Below are 6,255 nucleotides of genomic sequence, written 5' to 3'. Positions count from 1 at the left end.
ACACATTAGTGGATACTGCTTAAGTGGTACTTGACTTCTTTAGCGGTGGCTGCTGAAGTGGCCACTAGACTGCTTTAGCGGCACCTGGTACCTGGGCATATAATATTCTTTTCTTATATTATTTACCAGTTTTGAGGCTTAAAGCTTTGAGTTTTAGGGTTTTTAGGAAATTTCCTCAATTTCCAAGCTTGGGTAAGCTCCAAATTGCTCTTTAAACTTTTTTTCTTTGATTTTATTATTTAAATCTTGTAAATTTGGTCAGAAGGCCCAAATTAGTATTTTCTTGATTCAAACCCCAATTTTACTTGGGTATTCTCCTATTTGTTCCTTTAATTCTGGAAAATATATATTTAGGTTTTTTGTCCTTCTTTTCCAAAAACCCATTTCAGGGGTTCATTTTGGCCCCAATTTAGAAGTGTGAAATATGGGTATCATTGGATTTTTATGCGAAGATTCTATATTTATGTATTTCAGTTGATTCTAGATCCGTGCATAATGTCAAAGCTCGGTGATAAGGGCATATTTATTTTAGTTTCGACATTTGAGGTAGCTTATGACTTCACTTTTTTCAGACTAAGTTGGATAGTTAATAATAATATAAAATCATGCTATGGGAATGGGGTTGTATCATGGAAAATGTGTCTAGGTGATTTAAGAGCAAGTATGGGGCCTATATTTATAATAATTGATGGTTTTGAGACATTATTTACTATGTGTGACCGTGTAGGATCTTATATGATGTTGTTGGTTTGTTATTGATATAAGTATGCTTTATTGCACATTTTTGGTGGGGAAAGCCTAGATTTTGGGATTATGTGGTATCAATGAAATTTTTCTTGCATTTTTCTCTTGATGGTTTATGAATTATATTGGATTATTGATGGTTGGTAGATTTGAGTGGATTTTTGGCTCACATAGTTGGTATATTGGTTGGGGATATTCTCATTTTGGTTAGTTGTGAGAGTTACGTCCTCATATCATATTCATTTATGAAACATTGGTACTATCGTAGAAATGCTAGAAATACTTGATTTTTTGATAGAAAATTTGTCGTCTTTGAAAACCCTCTATAGATGTATGAACTAGAGAGAAGTTATGGATATTGTTATTGGATATCTTTTGTATAGGTATTGTATATTTGTTGTGTATGGGTTGATGAACCCCCCGTGGGTCCTACCTCGGGAGCACAACTTGATAGGTGTCTATGGAGGTTGTGTGACGACCTTGTGCATCACATAATCATCGTCATCATCATCATCATCATTATCTTCATTGCATTCCATATATTGTGCTTATTCTGTGATTGTATTTCTGTTCTTGACTTGATATTCTTTCATTTGTTCTATCTTCTTATACTTGTATTTGGTGTATGTGTATATTTTGTTCTTCTTTCCCTTACCTATATTTTTTATATATGTGTATATTTGTTATTCTTCCCTATCTGTATTTGTTATATGTATATATAGTAGAACTGTTAGTGGATAAAGTGTGGGCTACCATGTGAGACATTTTCTAACTACAGGTGATGTGCCCATAGTTTGTATTTATATGCTTTATTTTATTTACTCAGTCAGCCTATGTTACTTACTTAGTACAAGTGGGCCATACTTATCCCTATTTCACCCTTTTGGTGCAAATTCAGGTATGAGTGTGCTGCACGAACAACTTATTCAAGCGGTATTTGGAGTCTATTCGAGGTAACAGTTGATCTATGCATCTAGAGTTGACCACTAACTTTTCTTGTCTAGAATATGTCTTATTGTATTTAGAGATAGAGTTTGTTCCCTTTTAGATATCCTATGTATATTTTGACTTTGAGTTGTATTAGTGGTTCTTACACTGTGACACTAGGTTTTAGAATTTGGTTTGGTATCTTGATTGTATTTCTACTGATATCGTGTTTATGTGGTTTGGATTTTATCTAGAAGCTTTGCCTTGGGTTTCTAGTATTGATTTACCCTTTTATATCCGTTTGGGTGGTAGGCTTAATTGTCAAGTCTTGCTATGAAGAGTGCCATCATGACACTTAGTTTTTCAGTCATGACAACAACCTATCTCTAAATATAACATAGAGATCAGTCTAATCCATAAGAGGGAGAGTAGTAATGCTTCGAACATCATGATCTCACCCCAAATCTCTGATCCATAACTGCTATACTCTATGCACACACTAACTGTGAGAACTCATACTATGACCTGCAAGCTACAGAGTGTAGTATGAGTACCAAACATATGGTACCTAATAGGCAATTATCGACTGAGATCCAAAGATAACTTATGTATAATTAACATGTAAAGCAGGAATATAAACTACAAGCAACTATCCAGGATGCTAACATAACAAAGCTAGAGAGACAGTAAGGATAAACTACTCTATTCTAGCATTATTCAGGAAAGTTCTATGCCATATATCACTAGACAGCATACCAATAAATATTGGAAGAAGGATATATGGTAGTGTACAAGGCCAAGGAATACACATACAATGTGAATAAATGAAGAGAGGGATATATGGTAATACCATAGGTAGATATGTATATATATACACACACATATAGGTATACAAGACTAACTCAAAGGTACAACCTAAGGTATAACCTAAGGTATCCATACCCAACCTAACCTCGAGGAAGTCCTAACTAAGTAGCAAAGCTAATACTAACATGATATGGGCCTATATGCAATGCTTAACCATAAATACACTGTCCATAATATAATTTACCATAAAAGGGAAAGGGATCAGAATCATACCTCCAACATTTATATCAATCCATAATCAACTTGCCATAAACTAACCATAATAAAACAATAAAGTAACCGACAAGTCCAGAAAAACAACACCTAATCGGAGCCCCATAAACTCGAAAGGTTCCATCAACACTTAACAAACAATAATCATAGCCCATACCTGTACAACTCACCATAAGGTTGATAGATATAATCACCAAACAATATAATGGTGATAGACCATGCATGTGAATAGATGAATGCAAAGTAAATACATAGTACCATAACTGATCCAAGTGTCATAGAATACAAAATATATACACCTTCTCTAGCTCAATGAATTGAAAAGGAAGGACCTTCGACAAAATCTCTTCTCCAGTATGATGACTCATGAATAAAGGGGACCCTATATGATTCAAGAATATCTATATACACTTACCTGGTCTCAATCTAGGATTTCCAATCACCATCATGATCAATCTACTCTATCTAGTACCAAATAGATGTATATGTAAATAATGCATAGGTTTGAACTATGGCTAAAATGTGTAAGTCTATAAATCCATCATCTGAGATCAACTCTAATACTAAATCATCATAATATTGAAAGGGTCAAAATCTCTCACAATCGGAGTAAATAGTAGTGGTAAAAGAGTGGCTAAATTACGGGATGGAACTATATCTCGGTCTAATTTTCAAAACCTCATCTCTAGTTCCCAAATCTCATAAATCATCAGTTAAGGCTATGATCTATGTTATAAAATAATCCATTTCTAAAGTGAAAAATGGGAATAAATCTCTTTTAAGAAAACAATAGTAAAACCATGGTTTTGTTGGAACCATACCATTAAGTGATCATGAATGTACCATAATAAATGCTTATACTAAAGGTTCCTTATAATCAACTATGATCACATACTTATAATCTAAGCTGATAGGATTCTATAGCCATAATAAGTATTTCGAGGGTCGGGTCACACTTCTACCCCAAATTCCCTAAATAGGCTAAGTCATGATATTCTAATCATAAATATGTCCTATCATACCAATGTATCATGAAATCTATACTACACATCATCTTATGAAGAAATGTAGACATAAGCCTACCTCGATGCCGAACAACAAGTCTTGAACTATCTATAAATTGTTCACCTTTGCTATGATCCCAAAAATGATGTCTCATTGTCAAAATTATAATCTATGTGTTAATAGGAGTAAAATGATACCCATATTGACATATAAAACTTCATGCTCAAATTGGGTTAATAATAGGCTTGTGGGGCCACTAATGGAATCCCAAAATTTAAATGTCACAAGGTCCCTAAAAAAATATACGTTCTCAAAATTTAAGCAAAAATAGAGCTCGAATTGAGGCCTAAATCATCCCACAACGTTGGGAAATTCAAAGACTAATTTCAAGGAATTTAAAAGGAAAATAGCAGAATTTGACTAGGAAAAGTAATGGAAAATAATCAAGAGGTGCTGAATTATCTTACCTTAGCCTCAACAGACGATTTCTCACAAATATCCTTGCTCCAATCTCCAATAATGGTGTAAAAAGAGTTTTGACTCATAATTTTAGTCAAAAATTATGAAAAATGAAATGGGTATTCTTGGAAAATGAGAAATATGAATTGACTAATCAAATAGACAATGGTTATATGAGAAAAATGCATTGAGAATCATCAAAGTGGAGCTTCCTAGCTACCAAAATGTCAATAATATGAAATGGGTTTGGTTTGGGTATTATACTCAGCGATGGCTGCTAAAGCGACACTTTGACCACTAAAGTGGTCAGATGGCCGCTTAAGAAGTCGATTAAATAGTCAACGTCTACTAAAGAGGCCACACCAACCCAACAACCTACTCATTCAAAACCCTATTAACATGAACCGATAGTGCAAATTGATCATAAATTATGTTTCAAATACAATGGAATCATCAGATAGGAGGAAGGTCGTTTACAATAAATTAACCCCCGGGACCCCTTTTCAATAATTTTAACTAATATTCATCTAAACACTTAAAATGGAATATAAAGGCTTGGGACCCAAACTAATTATGCTAATGACCTAAAATCGATATTTCCATTAACGATGCCATCAAATTTCTATCCGAGGTAATTTATATCAAATGTGGGTCCCATACCCAAAGGAAAATTTTAATCAAAATGCACCTAATAACCCAAAATGAGTCAGAAAGCCTTAGGACCCGAACAAAGGGTCCCTCTAGCCTGAAATCAACGTTCCAGAACTGATGGAGCTGCTAGAATTCTCATATGAGGTTGTTTACTAGGAGTTTCGATTTAAGACCAATTCCTTAACAATAATAACTCCAAAATAGAGAAATAAGCCTAAATCCCAAGAGAATTGCCCGATAATCGAAGCGATAGTTCCGTTAAGCATAAATAACCTGTAGCTACTATAGGAAGACTCAAAATGTTGGAAATGCATGTAAATTTGAGGAAATGACCTCGAGGGTCATTAAAATAATGCCTCAGAACACTAACTCTAAGTCATAGAACGTGAACCTAAAGGCCTACAACCAGAAAGCGACATCCACAAATCACTAAGTACATCCATTAATTGTTAGATAGTATAAGAAACTCTAAGAGACTCAAGGGATCCAAGATTATGTAACTTTTCCTTGCAATGAATAAAAAACTCGTATGCATTTTTGCCAATAGCTCCACTAAAATTGGTCGAAACCAAACAAATAAACCTCTTAAATCACTTTCGATTATCAAAAGACATAGAATAATCAATGCAACTAGAGGGATAGTAAGTCTAATAGGCAATTAATCCATACATAGAGGTACCATTTGATGGACCAAAATAGTGTAAAAAGAATTTCTTCGAATCATTGCTATTTGACTCAAACCTATTCTAAAATAGTCAAGGTATTTTGAATTATTTGTTGACACAGACATGTATGCTAGAAAAAAGAGTACCATACGCAGATGCAGAGACTGACGATATGGAACATCACTCAAAGTCTGAGAAATACCAAGTACACTCAAGGGAACACCATCCAAATGACTTAAGAGATAACCAAATTGTAATACCTCATATATTTCCTAGCTTGAAAAGTTTTCAAAAAATGTTAGAAGCTTTCTTTGAAAGATGATTGACTTTTTGTACATATGGTATTTTCAATATTTTCACTTTCTATCTTGTGGGAAATTGAATAAACTTTCCATCGATACCAAATTCGCCCAAATCCGACACCCGGGAAAAGAGTTAGAGCCCTTTTAGTGAGACAGTGTATCACCTGGGCCTGCAGCGCATCGCCGAGATAGCTCAAATGGAAATTGTCAATTTCTAGTGTGTCTCCATGATAGTGGCACATTGCGCCAATCTTCCAAGTCACAGACAAGGTGGAAACATGATAGCTCCGCGTCGCACCTCCGTGTAATTTCCCATTTGTCACTTTCCAGTGACTTGGCGCGATAATGGTGCATCGCGGTAAAGATAAAGATTGGGAAATTTTCTCAGAAATTAAAGATGCATCTAGGGTCAAAAGGGTCAA

This window comes from Capsicum annuum, chromosome 1, assembly GCF_002878395.1.
Source record: "Capsicum annuum cultivar UCD-10X-F1 chromosome 1, UCD10Xv1.1, whole genome shotgun sequence".
Classification (NCBI taxonomy): domain Eukaryota; kingdom Viridiplantae; phylum Streptophyta; class Magnoliopsida; order Solanales; family Solanaceae; genus Capsicum; species Capsicum annuum.
This window is presented reverse-complemented; position numbering follows the sequence as displayed.